Source organism: Heliconius melpomene, chromosome 1 (genome assembly GCF_056956725.1).
Source record: "Heliconius melpomene rosina isolate 202511_hmr_F chromosome 1, ASM5695672v1, whole genome shotgun sequence".
NCBI classification, from domain to species: domain Eukaryota; kingdom Metazoa; phylum Arthropoda; class Insecta; order Lepidoptera; family Nymphalidae; genus Heliconius; species Heliconius melpomene.
Genome location: NC_140389.1, coordinates 187,385 through 204,547, shown reverse-complemented (window position 1 = coordinate 204,547; position 17,163 = coordinate 187,385). Strand labels below are relative to the sequence as shown.

General features: G+C 37.1%; 1 protein-coding gene across 9 annotated transcripts in view; it reads right to left on the bottom strand.

The window, feature by feature from the left end:
* Positions 1-13,378, bottom strand: part of nrm (neuromusculin) — a 324,468-nt gene extending 311,090 nt beyond the window's left edge. For all 9 annotated transcript variants that reach the window (XM_085190212.1, XM_085190294.1, XM_085189785.1 and 6 more), the window contains exon 1: positions 13,242-13,378. The gene's annotated coding sequence lies outside the window, so the exon portion shown is untranslated. The remainder of the gene's footprint in view (positions 1-13,241) is intronic.
* Positions 13,379-17,163: the final 3,785 nt, after the last annotated feature.

Sequence of the window (17,163 nt, the reverse complement as noted above, 5' to 3'; positions counted from 1 at the left end):
GGGTGTTGAGTGGCAGAACTCAACGCCGGAATGGAAACAATTGCTATATAATATAAATATTTCCTCAACCGCTGCGTATACAGCCAGGTATTGCACAAACACAGTACCTACATAACATACATATATAGATTTAAAATTTATGACAAATTATTTTTTGAACATATTTCAAGTCTAACCAATGTTTTAATTGATACAAAAATCCCGCATTCGGCGTGGTGGGTTACATTAATTATTCATTGCGTTAATAGCGGCCGCGCTTTACTCACTTTGGTTGGAATGAAAAAAATATTTTAAACAAATAAATATATACATATACATTTTTTTCTTATTATAGTTGTTTTTAATGTAGGTATGAATTTATGTGTTATGAAAATTGAGGTTTAACATGAATTAAAATATTGTAAATTATATACTCTTTGTCTTATGTACCTACGGTTTTGAAAACAAGCAGCGCGTCCGTCCCTACATACTCGTAACAGGCACAGATATAGGAATAGAGGTGGAGGGGCGACGCTAGCTAGTAGTTTAGTATTTGTTCTTTTACCAGAGCGTAGAAATAAAAATACATTATTTATTACCCTAAGTGAGAATCGAACCCACAGCCGTCGCTTTTACAGTCAGTTATCCGACATATAATGTATAGAACGTATCATTGATATTGAATTCAGCATATTGTTAACCAGTCAACGTCTGAAACACTGTTATGTTTGAAATTCAAAACCTATTCGTTACAGCCAGGTTAATACAGGTATCGAATGTTTTTGGAAATATTTATATTTCGAATTTTATGTATATACTCTGTTTTTAAACGGGTATATAGGGTAGACAGAGGACCCTGGCAACCTACGTTTGTATTCGACACTTTCGTTAGGGGAACTCGACCCAGCGCTCTGCCTCGTTACCAAATAGGTTTTGTGTGTGTTTTATGAAGCCCTGAGATCACGCGGGAGGTCGGGAATAGCTCAGTCTCGCGGTACTCGCGTTATTTCGGCGCGGTGATATCATTTCGTTGTTACGAATGTTGGAAATTTATTGATTTTGCTTAAATCTTTTTAACCGACTTCTGTAAGAAAAGGAGGTTATCAATTCGACTGTATTTTTTTTTTTATGTTTGTTACCTCATAACTTTTGACTGGGTGAACCGATTTTGATATTTTTTTTTTATTTGAAAGGTGAAGCTTCTCGAATGGTCCCATTTTTTTTTGTCCATGTCTGATAATGGTATCCATGAGAAAATCACATAAGTCTTAAATTTGCATTAGGTATGTGCGCGACAAATAGACGAATAACTCAATGTCACGCAAACCGATTTTGATGATTCTTTTTTTGTTTGAAAGGATACACTTCAAGGATAAGTTGGTGAAACTTTGGTTAGGTTCCAATTATGGAATCTGGTGAAAATTGAGAAAGTTTGTTATTTTTTGGTAAAAAATTGATTATACTGTAATAGTTACAAGCAAAAACTTTTTATCTCGATATCAGAAGTGAGATTCCGGATCGTTACATTTCTTTTCAACCAACCTCAAAAAAGAGGATGTTCTCATTTTCAACCAACTTCAAAAAAGGGAGATTCCCAATTCGCCCGAATACTTTTTATGTATGTTCTTGTCAATATACCAAAATGTTACTTTGCACAAAAATAAAACCTCATTAAATGAAGTTTTACATGGAACAATTACAACCACTCGTTGACAACCACTACCACCACCATCACCACTCATTTAAGTAGCATCATTTTAAGATCTACCCATCGCTTAAAATCGTAAGTAGAACAAACAGGCTTAGTAATTAGATATTGTAGCAAGGCTGTTTGTTCTACTGAGCACCGACTTCAAAATTATAAAATCTTTATATAATTATTTTTCACTTTTTAGTTCGTTGTTAGAAGTCGGTTTTTGTTAAAAATTAATTTATTTAGCTTCACGGTGTATCTATCGCACACAGGGTGAGGACCCGTAGTATCCTACGGGAACCAGGGAAGTTACTATTCAACGGAGTGCCGTTGTTGTTTGGAGGAATGAACTATTTTCATTTTCTCGCTTTTATAAGTAGACAAAGCGCTACGTTGAGTTCTGCCACTCAACACGCAATGCCGAAAATTGGAAGGTGTAGTGAACAGAGTATCACACTGCTATAACCGAGAGCCTGGAGTTAATAAAAGAATATGAAGAAGCAAATATAAGAACAATTCTACCACTATTTTGCTTGTTAGAGATTATACTAGTACAATATTATAATATATACCTACTATTATCCCTTAAAGAGCTTTGAACCCATTTTCAAATAAAATTTTCTAAATATATATTCTTTATTGCACAAAAAACAAAAAACAGAAACTTAAGAGAAGAAAAATTTTGTTGACAAGGGTGGGCTTATTTCTAAAAGAAATCTCTTCCAGCCTACCAGTGGAAGTGGATATCTGTGAAACAGCGGGGACAGTATAGTGCATAACAGAAAAATATTATATTTCAATCTATAAATATAAATATACAATAATATATATATAAACTACATATACATATATACGCAAACTACACATATAAGAAAAAAAATACATACATAATTATAAATATTATATAAATACATAAATATATACATACACATTATTATGATGAGTTAAATGACAAGAAAAATGCAATAATTTGAAACTCTGTCGGAATATATATTAATTGTTCCCAGTTCCCCCAAATGACAATCGAACTCACAACCACCGTCTACAGTCGCGTTTAGGAGGTCATTCATGTCCTGCATATCGCATGATAGTTAAAATAATGTAGGTAATATTAAGACACTCCGCTCTTTACTTTTCGCCAAATTTCAAAGCTTCCTGTTTTACAAACATTAAGAATACGTATTCTACTATATATATACTATACGTAGTATATAATCTTAGTTAAGAAATCTACTAAACATAAGTCAACATCATATACCCGACTAATTATCAAACGGATAATATAACAAAATTCACATTACAACATGTCGTTGGCACAAACCCACAAATAAAATTATTAATTTACACGAAAAATCAAGTTTTAGCTGAACAAATAGTAGAAATTCCAATGTCAAAAACATTTGTATGTTTGTTTACACGTTCCCTATAACGGTTAAACAGAGCGATGAAAATAACCACGAGAAGTGTGAGAACTATTCAATGTAAATAACGCTTCTATAGCGTTTACGTATTGTTTTAATTCTTGAATTTTGTGGGAAGCTTATAAGGGAACTTTTAATTAACGGAGAGAATAGATTGGTGACTTGGCTTTCTCTACACGAAAAAGGACTTATTTCAATGTTCCCACTTTGTGAGACAATATACAGCTTTTAGTTCCGCCATTCAACCTGTTGTGTTTTGACTTTGAATAGAAAGCAAAGAACTGAGTATATCACTAGTAACTTTCTGCCTACTCTGCTATAATTAGATTTTTAATTGAATTCGCTAAAAAACAATAATCATAACAAGAAGTTCTTTTGAAAAATATTTAAAACTAGAATATTCACACAACCGCTATTGTACTCCGAATAAGAAGACGAATTTAAAAGCTCATATCTCCACTGCAAATACACGTATAAAGTTATACCATTTTAAACTGGTCAGATATTAACTTGGTATACTTGACCTATATAAAGTAAATTAAAATAATACAATCAAAAGTAACCCTTAAAATAAAGTACATTGAGTTAATTTTACGGTAAATAAGGAAACGTTTGATTTTCATATATTTTTTTAGTACTATCCAAATAAGAATTCTCTAATGAATTTAATAATTAAAGCTAAAGTAAATTTTCAATGGAAAATGAAAATAAATAAATGATATGAGAATGAGAGAGAGATGTTTACTTTTAGTTTCATTATAGCATTTTCTAGTAGTTTCCTATTTCATTTTACAACACTGTAAATATAACGTTTTTGGGTTCTATTCTGAATTGGGGGAGTCTCTTCCTCTGTTCAATAAATTCATAGATCGCGACTTAAAAGTGGATTCCCTCTGCTTTCCTTGCCATACATTAAAGCGTAAAATATCAATACTACTGAGATTAATCCTAATAAATCAAATTTCAAACCAGAATCACACGAACCCGCAACAGATGCGTACAACTAGTATTAGACCCGCTCTACTACACTACAAACGAGTCATAACATTTAAGTTAATTTTAGTTGAAATAAAGTTATTTAATTCTAGTTTCAAAGGTTAACCTGCCGTTTGAAACATAGTTCAAATTGGTTTACTTCCACAAAGAAGAGCTCGCGAAAAGTCGACTATTGTTCCAGGATTTGGTATAAGCAGTTTGTAGAATATCTTATACCTTAATGTTTGTAAAACAGGAAGTTTTGAAATTTGGCGAAAAGTAAAGAGCGGAGTGTCTTAATATTACATTATTTTAACTATATGCTATATGCAAGAGATGAATGACCTCCTGTAAACGCAACTGTAGACGGTGGTTGTGAGTTCGATTCTCATTTGGGGGAACGAATTATTCTACTTTTCTCGCTCTGGTAACAAGACAAAGCGCGGCGTTGACTTTCACAGTGGCTTAAAGAGGGAATATGCAGAAATGAAATTGAATTAGAAATATATGTATGTACAATGAAAGAATCACCATGAAAATTGAATGCCGCATTTTTTTATCTGTCGTAACTCAACGCCGACTTTGTCTACCAAAGCGCAGAAACAAAAAAATAATAATATAAATATTCCGCCGAGTGGCTATCGAACTCCCAACCATGCATCACGCGGTCCGACTGCGCCGCCACAGTGTACACATCGTCAAAGGTAATGAAACATAAAATATCTAACACACTAACATGAGCCAGCGGGAGCTTATTACTCTCATTATAAATTCTTTTTCGAAAAGCATTGAAAATAGAGCAACAAAATTACAGTTATATTTAATACTAAATATTTATGGAGTTAATAGCGAAAAGTACCATTAGGGCGATAGTTGTGGGTTCGATTATCACTCGGCGGAGTATATAAAAGAAATTGCTCGCTTTTATTATATACCAGGGGTTTCCAACCTGTGCGCCGCGGCGCCCTAGTGCGCCATAGAAAGTAAAAAGGGGCGCCGTGAGTTGGTTGGAGTTGATCTGAAATCGGAAATCTCAAAATCTTTGAGAAACTGTGCGGAGACCAAGCTCAACCGTCACATTGGTTTATTATGTCTTAATTGTTATTTTCTCAATTTCATATTGTCGATGTTTTAATTTTTGATCCTATTTGGGTGTAGGTGTCTATTTCTTTCGACTGTTATTTTTTAATAGCGAACTAGCTTGGGTAGGGCGCCGTCAAAAAATGCCAAACTTGTAACTACGCCGCGAGCTGAAAAAGGTTGGGAACCCCTGTCATATACTATATCATAAGGCTCTCCTGGTTGGTTATGGGGAGTTAGTACATGCTATGTTACTTTTTTGTTGCACGTGATGGTTTTGAGTTCGATTCCAATCTCGGCAGCATGATTATATTTAAAATTAATGATTTGTCTATGAACTGGGCTGAAAGTGGAAAAAGGATTGAGACAGGCTGCAAACCCGAAGGTTATAGATTCGACTCTCTCTCGCAGAAATTAAATATTTCATTTTGTCCCTCTTCTTGGAAGAGGATGTGCGGCGTCGAGGTTTACAGCTGAACTTTGAGCCGTGTGATCCCGGCCTAGAATAGGATCACCCTGGTACTGATGGTGTCGTAAGAGGCGACTAAAGTACGTGTGGTAGAGTCACGCCGCCAGCAATGGCAACACGCATGGGCAGACTCGACCGGATCATTACCACCCCCGGCATTTAAAACCGGCGTTAAGTAGTGGCTTTATGCCACTGCGTTTCGCACTAGGTAATGCCGGGCTCCGGAGTCCAACCCCCACCCCTCCCTAGAATATGAAAGCGGCACTTAAAAAGAAACTACCCCAGGAGGGTACCAGCACCTCCGGTGCTGGAGAATCCCTCCCTGAGTCCTCAAACTCAGGCTGCCCTTCGAATTCTGGGGAGGGCACAGTACCGCGTACAAGTCAAATTCGCAAACAAGGCAAACGAGACGTACGCTCCACGGCAACCCCTTCCACACTAAACGTGGACTTCTGTAACATCAGGGGTCTTCATTCCAACCTGAATGCCGTCCACCACCATCTTGAGACGGCACGGCCGGCCTTGTTATTTCTGACGGAGACTCAAATTATCCGACCGAGCGACACAGCCTATCTCCAATACCCCGGCTACAAAATTGAACACAACTTTCTGCCTCATGCCGGGGTCGCTGTGTTCATAAGGGAGGACCTAAGTTTCCGTCGTCTTGCAAATTTTGAAGGTCAGGACCTGTCGACTATCTGGCTCCGTGTTGACTCGGACGATCGAACCCGAGTCTACGCATGCCTTTACAGGTCCCACAGTGGCAATGCGGAAACGGATCGGCTCATGGAGCACATGCAATCGGCCATCGACGATATGCTCTCACAGATCCCCTCTGCTGAGGTCGTGATACTTGGAGATTTTAACGCGCACAATGCCAGTTGGCTTGGATCACGCACCACCGACCACGCTGGGAGGGCCGTTTTTGACCTTGCTACGGCGAATGGATTGTCCCAATTGGTTGAGTCGCCTACGCGACTCCCGGACGTGGACAACCACAATGCCTCCTTACTGGACCTTCTGCTGACTTCGCACCCGGAACAGTACCAGGTTGTCGTCGATGCTCCTTTGGGGTCTTCTGACCACTGCCTGGTACGGAGTGTCGTGCCCATTAAGCGCGGCAGTCGCAGAACACCCGCGACTCGTCGCGTCTGGCACTACAAGTCAGCAGATTGGGATGGGATGCGTACATTTTACTCATCTTATCCCTGGGGCTCGGTTTGCTTCTCTTCTGATGATCCTAGTACCTGTGCCGCTGCTGTTGCCGACGTGGTTCTGCAGGGCATGGAACTTTATATTCCTAGCACTGTAGTGCCCATCGGTGGCAAGTCACAGCCTTGGTTTGATACGTCTTGCAAACTCGCTGCCCTTAGCAAACGCGAGGCATATCAAATCTGGGCCGAGGCACTGGTGAAAGTGAAAGCCTCAAAAAGAGAGTATAACCGGGCCTCTAGGTCCTTTAAGCGGCAAATTGCCAAAGCAAGGTCCGAGCATATCGCCAAAATCGGCGAGAAGCTTGAGAGCTACCCGTCCGGAACTCACCAGTTTTGGGCGCTCTCAAAGGCGGCACTCGGCAACTTCAGCCAGCCTTCGCTTCCGCCTTTACGCAAGGGGAATGACATCTTGGTCCATACGGCGAAAGAGAAAGCCGATCTCCTGGGCGCTCTCTTTGCTTCGAACTCGACTTTGGATGACCAAGGATCAACGCCACCGACCATCCCGCGGTGCCAGAGCTCAATGCCTGAGGTTAAGTTCAGCCAAAAAGCTGTAAGGCGAGCTCTGTCCTCTTTGGACATCCATAAGTCGAGCGGGCCAGATGGCATCTCCCCCTTAGTGCTTCGTTCTTGTGCTCCTGAGCTGACACCGGTGCTAACGCGTTTGTTTCGGCACTCTTACTCAGTCAGCGTAGTCCCAGATTCATGGAAGAGCGCTCTTATCCACCCGATCCCGAAGAAGGGCGATGGTTCCGATCCATCTAACTACAGGCCTATTGCCATCACCTCCCTACTCTCAAAAGTCATGGAGAGCATCATCAATAGCCAGCTCTTGGTTTATCTAGAGGATCACCGATTGATTAATGACCGTCAATATGGCTTCCGCCATGGTCGCTCAACCGGTGATCTTCTGGTTTACCTTACCCACCGTTGGGCTGCGGCTATTGAAAGCAAAGGAGAGGGCCTGGCAGTTAGTTTGGACATGGCGAAGGCCTTTGATCGAGTGTGGCATGGGGCGCTCCTTGCTAAACTTCCATCCTATGGGCTTCCCGAGAACTTATGCAGGTGGATCGCCAGCTTTCTCACTGGGCGCAGCATCAAGGTCGCTGTCGACGGTTTTTGCTCCAAACATATGCCCGTGAACGCTGGCGTTCCCCAAGGCTGCGTGCTGTCCCCCACGCTGTTTCTTCTGCATATCAATGACATGCTGGAGGATTCTAGCATTCATTGCTATGCAGATGACAGCACGGTGGACGCTGTTTACTCCGGCCGCGCAAGTCTTTCTCGGGAAAACGCTGAACAGTGCCGAAATAAACTTGTGTCTTCTGTTGAGGCATCCCTCGAGAATGTCTCTTCATGGGGTGAAAAGAACCTGGTCCAATTTAACCCCCTGAAGACACAGGTTTGCGCGTTAACCACAAAAAAAACCCCATTTATCGTATCGCCAGTCTTTCAGAACACTCCCCTTTCAGCCGCGCCGAGTATCAGCATATTGGGCCTTAATGTTTCGAGTGACTGCCAGTATCGCGATCATCTGGAAAGCAAGGCCAAGTTGGCCTCGAAGAAACTGGGGGTCATCAATAGAGCGAGACGGTACTTCACGCCAAAACACCGATTGGCTCTATATAGGGCCCAGGTTCGGCCACACATGGAGTACTGTTCTCATCTCTGGGCTGGTGCACCCCAGTATCAGCTTGACCCATTTGATCGCACGTAGAGCTGTCCGAATCATTAAGGACCCAGTAAGCTGTGAAAGGCTTGACACTTTGGCTCTGCGTAGAGACGTCTCCTCGCTGTGCGTTCTCTATCGCATTTATCATGGTGAGTGTTCTGAAGAACTGTTTGACCTGTTACCTGCCGCCGAATTTTCTAACCGCACAGCACGTCACAAACTTAAATATCATCCACACCATCTGGATGCGTGGCACTCCACTACTGTGCGGTTTCGTAGGAATTTCCTTCCACGCGCCACCGAACTGTGGAATAGCCTACCCGCGGCAGTGTTTCCAGGTCGGTACGATATGGGTACCTTCAAAAAGCGCGTCTATCTCCACCTCAAAGGCCGGCAACGCACCTGTAGCTCCTCTGGTGCTGCACGGGGTCGTGGGCGGCGGTGATCATCATCAGGTGACCCGAATGCTCGTTTGCCTTGTCCTTTTTCCATAAAAAAAAAAAAAAAAAGAACTCAATTCGCTCTATACGCGGGATACAACGTGCTACAAAAAACACACCACCTCCCTTATTTTTGAATACAAACCTATTACCATCTCCTCAACCCCTACACCTAACAAACACAAGGCAACATTAATTCTACATACATTTTCCTGTCAATAGAAAATTCAAAACAAAACAATGATATTTTTCATCGGCAAATGAAACACGAAGTTCGGCGGATACATATTTTGGTGAAAACAGAATTTTTAATTTAGAATAGGAATTAGGTCAGCGAGATTTATTCATGTCCGATACGATTTGGTCTTTAATACTTGCTTTCAAATTAAATGTTGATATTACACTACGCCGCGCCGGGCTGGGAGCAGTCTCTCCAGTCTCTCTCTGCAGTCCTACTGATAAACACAAGGAACGAAACTAAGCTCTACCAAAAATAAAGAGTCCTAAGGATAATGATGCATTGTTATCGGTTTTCTTTTATTATATCCACGAATCAATCAAAAAAACTACCAACCTAATAGTAATTTTGTATACAATGGAACTAATTAAATCCTGGCAACACTACGTTATTGGATCGCTTTATTATGATTAATGTTGGCAACATTGGGGCGGATGACTTGCCATGTTTTTTGCATTTTAACCTAGATTGTTATCCTGTTTTAGTAGACAAGTAATGTTTTAAATTAATGTGTTATATTTGAAAGTGTATGTACATAAGTATATACGAGGCCGTAGTGGCCCAGTGGCACAAAGGTATGACTATGAACGCGACGGTTGTGCAATGGGTTCTATTTTCAGCTTCACACTTTATTCGGTGAGTAGAAAAAAAAAGAATATTTCATTACCTCGAGTGGGAATCGAACCCACTACCTGTCGCGTTTACAGTTACATGCTTGTGCCCCTCCTCCACGACTGGCCTCTCTCTCTCTTAGATAATATTATATAAATAACCTTCTATAATATTATCTCTATAAAATTGAAACACAAAATACTTAATCCAAACTAAATGAAAGCTTGCGTTAGCATTTCATCTGAGCTTATAAAAATACATTTTTACACTTGACCTCCCTGCAAGCTCCCATACACATGCACACTCAGACATACCTGTCGATATATTATAATGAAGCAGATGCATCGCGAGATGGATATGGCTCTTACGGTATGAAACGTATATTAATAAAAGTTTATTTTGAATGTAGAGATGTTGTTTGGTTTTGAATTAAGGAGAAAGGAGATAGGAGAAAGGGCAATGTGAAAACGCTGATAATTCTAAGAGATTGTAGGCACGCAAATTAAACTAATTTGCGTGTTAGCTCGCGTATACCTTAATTTATTCTGTTTTTTGCCTAGTCTCTAGTCTCTTTAACATATGAGCACAATATCTCCGTACTCTCTTTAAAGCCTTACAAAGATACTTTCCGCGGAATGGTAATATCTGATCTTAAATCATGTTGTTATTACAAAGATCCACTTGCGGTAACCGATGAGCACTAAATAGAACGAAGACTTCTATTTAGAACATTTAAAATTGTTTAAATTATAACATGTACAATTAAGAATAGCGATACATTTGCTATGAGATGCCAGAAAACGAAAGTCGTCATTGTTTTACAAATACATTGTAAAATATAATATCAACTATGACCAGTATCTATTCTTTATTAATTTTATTAATCTTTTACTTTGTAAACGTTATGTCATGAGTTGAAATTAATTACAGCCAGAGCCAACTTAGTGATAAAGGTCGACCTACTTTGATCCTATCGTTTATGTCTATAGCATTGTAACGTCATATACCTAATGTAATGTAACATTTAATTTTCCATTACACATTTGTATACCTATGCATCTTTATCGTGGATTTGAATATTATTTAGAGACATATTTTTACTGTAAATTTTGTTAAGTTATAGACTTTATTAACATTAACAAAAACTTATATATTGTATACATATTGTATTGTAAAATATACACCTAATTTATAATCACATGATTATAAATTAGGTGTATATGCTTATATACGCTTAATGGCTGAATGATTGGCAGTGATTATGAGGTTCTCTTCACTTTCACTCATAATTTAGTAAATTAAAAATGAATTAAATTAACAAAACCTATTAAAACTAGAACTTAAACTGAACTGAAACAAAATACTGAATTAAATTAAATTAAATACGATAAAAACGCAGCTACAGTGCAGCAGAGTTAAGAAAAATGATTGTATTATATAACTGTTTTAATAAAATATTGCAGTATGAATAATTTCATGAAAAGATATGTACAGTGCACCTGAAAAGACTAGCCAGTGACCTGGCACAGCCTACTTGCCTCAAATAGGTCGAATCTTTGCTTTTAATTAAAAGTACCTACATAATGAATAAAACTGCTTACGACTTATGTAGAGACCATTGTGTGTACATATAGTTCTACACGCTCTACAATTCAAGTAATCTATTTATAAATAGTCTTGTTAAAAGCTTTAGAGATAAAGCTCTACTATATATACACGATAATTAGAAATTTTAATTAGAATTTTTTTTTGGCTTTTCGCTCCCGCACCCGCACGTAGCAGGTAGGTAGAGAGTACTCCGTTCCCATAAAAACTCTTCTGTTTCCAACTTTCCACCGAACTCTGAAGGTACTGGGCGGTGAGATTACAGAACGAGCGACCCTGATTCATCAGACAGTCGACATCAGTTAATATCTTTAAGCGCTGTATTAAATAGTTATACTAAAATTACAAATTTTACCGAATGTACGTAATAAAGTGGAGTAATAAAATATTTTTGATTTGATTTGAGTATATGAAAAATATATTATTAATGTGCTAAGATTAACACTACGTTCACTTTGCCTACCTTGCTATACAAGAATAAGCGTGAAACTGATTTTTTATTTATATTTCCCAGAATCTTTCTAGTAAAGTTTTAAAAATGCTAATATCTATTTCTCATATGTACATATTTAATATAAGACAATATTATAGCGATATAAATAAAGAAAAGAAATTTGTTTTGGTAAGCTTTACCATGTGTGTTATTAAACGAGTATTTTCAATATAAGCGTTTCTTTTTGATCAGATCTGAGGTAGGTACAGTAACATATAAATGTAGTATAAACAGGTGAAATATATACAGCATGATCTAAGTAAGAAAAATAATAAATATTATACGTTTTCGTGATTTTGTAGTGGCTTTGCTATCTATGTTATATTTTATTAATTATTTATTAAAAAAGAAACTTTGATGTCTATTTTCTTAAGAAAAAATAATTAATTTATTATGATAACATTGTTGAAGCCAGTCGTAGCTTAGGGGCACAAGTGTGTGACTGTAAAAAAAAGTAAAGTGTAATAAACTCACATGAGAAACTATAATTAATTTAAGACTAATAAGATGTTTCATTTAAATATTTTATTGACAAATTTAGACAAATTATAACAATACACACTTTACTTTAAAATCTCTGAAGAGTTTTTAACCATTTAACCAGTTCTAAGCGTTAAAAGTTTACATGGCATCTGTCAAATTCTCACGAGGCTATAGACACGAGTGACGTAGGTAGTGTACAATGGTATTTCAGAAATATTTTAGTGTACAATCTCTTTTTAGGTACATCACTGTTGTAGCATTTCTTTACAGTTTTGGTATTTTGTTGGATGGATATCATATAAATGCGTAAATATTGTGCATTTAATATGGACTTTTCGATATGTAACATTAAATCTCTATTCCAGTTTTATATTGACCGTTAAAAAACGTTTGAAATGTAAATTGATGGTAGAGTCGACGTATATATAGCTACAGGTATCATAATTTATTTATATTTTGCTATAAATCGGTCTGAACGAAGAGATGACGTTGAGTTCGTTTAATTATAAACATACAGACAAGATACGCTACAAATAATCCTGATCTAATACTTTCTTTTAGACAAAACTATTCTCATTTTTATGAATCATTTGTGAAGAAGAAACTATGTCAATTAAATGTAGCATTAGTAATAATTTAGAATTGAATATTCTAAAAATTTCTGAGTTGAATATTAGTTTCACAGACTACATTTACATAACAACATGATGGCACATTATAAATGGCAGCGGTTAATTGTTTAACACGAGGTAATGTAAAACAAATATTTCCTAATGCTAAATTTCTCCCAAAATTTTCTAAAAACCACAATTCAAACCGCCCATACCGCCCATACGTAACAAGCATACAACAGAACACTAAACTTACACCATATCATCCAATAAGGACCCACAGGCACCACAACAACATTACTCGATGGCACACACAATTTTTAATCACAAATCCTTCCACGTAATATGAAATGGGCAAACACTCGATACGTCCTCACTCCGGCACGGTCACGCGAGCACTGAAAGCTTTAAGCTTTTACGCCGGGCTCGAGTCTGTGTGGGTGTGTGCGTAGCTGGTGTGTGCATGTGCTTGTGATCAGGTCAACAGAATTTGGTAAAGACAGCCTGAAGTACCATGTACATGCCCTACTTCTATTCCTTTAAGTTTTGTTTCTTGATTTTAATTTGTTTTTTTTTTATTTGGATTTTGACATATTTTTCTTTATATTGTGTAGAGAATAGAGGCAATATCCTTGAGATATCAGGTTATATTTTAGTATGATATGGACCGTTTATTTTGAAAGTAGTGTAAGTCCATTTTTGAGAAAAATGAGCTATCACGTAATTCATGTTTAATTTAATGTATTTTTTTTATATATAAGTAGTCCGTGTTTAATTTCTCAAAAAAAACCCATGTTTTGAACAACTTAAAATCGGTCGGTAAATGAAATTGCATGATCATCGACATACTAACCTTTAATTTTCTCGAAACAAAAGAAAATGGACTTACACCACTCTCAAAATAAACGGACCATATTATGTGTAATTACGTACGTTAAAATTGAAGGAACTGTTTCTTCATACACGCGTATGTACTCGCATGCATTTATATTTGATAGATTTCACGATAAGGAACCGAAATTTCAAACATTTCAACAACAACAATATTTTTAATATTTTTAAAGTATTATTCTTATTTAGAAAACGTATAAAAATAATTTTATAACTTAAACTAATTATTAAAAAAGACATTTATTAATTCATATTTTAATTCTTACTTTTAATATTCTGAAAATGTGTTAAATTATAAAGTTTGATTCAAAAAAAATAAAGAAATGTCTAAATACACCACATTTTTTTGATGGCACAAAAAGTAAAAAAGATGTACTTTTCATGAAAACATATTATTATTCTAATTAGTGTGTCCGGATCTATGTCACGGAGTAGCGAGATCAAATACGACAATGTTCCACGAATAGTTTTGTACTAAAAATGTTGTTTGTTCATATTGTGACGAGCTCACTGGGACGTGCTTTTTTCTTTTAAAACTTTTTGGTTACTATTATATATATCTTAGTTGAAGTTATAGCTGGGTTAAGACCATCGTAGCACAGCGGTACAGCGGTTTACTGTAAACGCGACGAATGTAGAATCGATTCCTATTTTGTTTGAGTTTGAAATTATGAAACAAAGTGAAAATTCATGTAAATTGGGCGGACTGTCGTGAACGGTACAGTTTACTATTACTAGGTTCCACTTGAATGCCCCAGTATTTGCGTGACACTAAAAAAATATATATTTGTATCTCCGGTAAAACAGGAAATTATGTTAGAATAATTTAGCATATCTATAAAAATATGCTAACTTTTAGAATACAATTCCTCTAAGGTTAATGGAAATAATAGAGTAAAACCCGTCAGCTTTTTACTGCTTTACTTCAAGTAACATATTGAGAAGCAACCGTAGACTCATTGAGACGATTTAATTTATTATGAACAATCCTCAGAGACTGACACAAGGTAAGACGGAGACGTTTCAAATCACGTTTTTTGAGTTTACTTCATTACGACAGTGCTATTGTGTTTTTACACGGCGAGTCAATATTGAACCTCTTATTGTATACGAGTACAAATGAAAGAGGTGCCTTTTTAAATGAATAATCAAATAATGGAATATGATTAGAATTTCGTAAATTTTGATCACATTTTTTTGTTTCAAACGGTATCGTTCTAAAGGTAAAGGTAGAAGAGGCGATTGTATTATTGCATGTTGAGTAGGCACTTAACGCTGCGCTTTAACTTGTTACCAAAGCAAAGAAATGAAAATGATTAATTCACCCGAGTAAGAATCGAACCCACAACCGTCACGTTTACAATGCCTTTGCTGTAGACAGATGTATAACATACTTTCTCAAAGTATTCTATACATTTGTCTATATTATAGCAATATGTACTAGGTAAGTTACCTCTGACATAGCCTGGTCAGTCCGTCCACCACAACTCCTGGCTCGGACGTATGAGCAATGACTGACAGCTGAGAGACGCGACGGTTGTACATTCAAATACCATACGATGAAATGTTTGTTTCCTCTGGCCTCACCCATCTACCGCATATAGCCGGCTAGAGACGTTATATGGCAATAGAGAATAGAAATGTACGTACATGAATAAACGAGACCAATCCAACTTGAGGCTAGTCGCGGTACAGGAGCACACGCGTGCGATTGTAAACGCTACAGGTTGTGTGTTCGATTCCCACTCGAAGAAATGAAAATATTTAAAATAGTAAAAAAATATATAAAATACCTGTATATTAAATTTATTTAACTTATTGAGTTATCGAGTTAGAGATTTAAAAGTACTAAGATTTCCCACTTCTAATGCAACTTCCTAGACATTTCGTGACGGACTTTAACAACGCGCTTTATCTACCGCAGAGTTTTCTCTGATATTATTTTTAATATAATATATAAAATGACCCAGAACGAGAATCTAACTCATAAGTACCGCGATTACGTTCGTTCGCTGTCCCACTGCGCGCTGCGCCACGATGGCGTCATAAACATTTTAATATACCTGTCGGTTTTGTGGTGACAAAAACCTACCCAAGCCAATTGTTTTAATCCCACCGCAGTCCGATGTTAATCATTGTAGTGTATTTAGTTCGCATACTACATATAACTACCTACTGATGTATTTTCATTAACATATTTTTAACTTAACGCATCTTCCGCATGTGCTAGCAGCTGACTAGGAGGAGAAAAAAAGTAGAGGGATCTTATTGTTAAGACTCTCTTTTCCCTACGTCACGGGTTATTTCAGAGAGATTGTGTTGAGTGGCGGAACTCAACGCCGCACATTGTTCTATTACTTGATATGAATTGTAAATAATTATGCGCATCATTGAGTTCGCGCGATATCTTCAAAATTGAACGAAAAATATACACACACAAAAGTTCAATTATATCAACGATATTTGAACCTGCGATCTCTAATAATTTAAATTACATTTCTATTTACAATATTCTTAAAAAATAACCTCACATTTTTTTATCTATTCCTTAATCATTAACACACCAGCGCACGCGCCTACCATCTGCCTGTACAGACTAAAAATATTACATACTATAAAACTACAAATTTTATAGTAAACCCAAATATAGTTAGTGTTTATTTATACGCTGTGGCGCTAACGGTCCTAGCCACCTGTTGTGACGTCATACGTCAGGTGTAGAAAGAGATGGATATATGTTTGCGTCTCGTTTAAACACCTGTCTTAAGTTTTTGTCTATTAAAGCCTTGAACTCAAATAATTTACTTTTAAAAAAAAATCTATTATTCTATTAAAATTGACCCTATAAAAGTAAGTGTCTACCTGAATGCCCAATGGTTGTGGGTACGATTCCCGCTCGGAGAAATATCATTAGGCATATAAACGGGACGTGGAGTGTCGTAACACTATATTTTTTTCTTATTTTCCTTTTAAAAAAAATATAAAACCGTGTTATATATACAGGTATATGTACATTGGTCGAAATTACAGAATGGAAAGACAAAAAAATTCTAAAAAATGTAGCCCCTCTGCTATGCAGACGTGCAAATCAAAACTTTCTTTCTAACTATCAAAAGTCGTAATTACCTTTGGAAAATACTGATGCGAGCATTGCGTTTCGCAAAGTATGGTCGTTAAATTGCACAACCGAGGTAGCGTCTGGATGTAAACGCGACCGTTGTGGATTCGATTCCTGCTTGAGAGAATGAATTATTTTTTCTAATTTTTAATTTTTAAACTGAGTACGA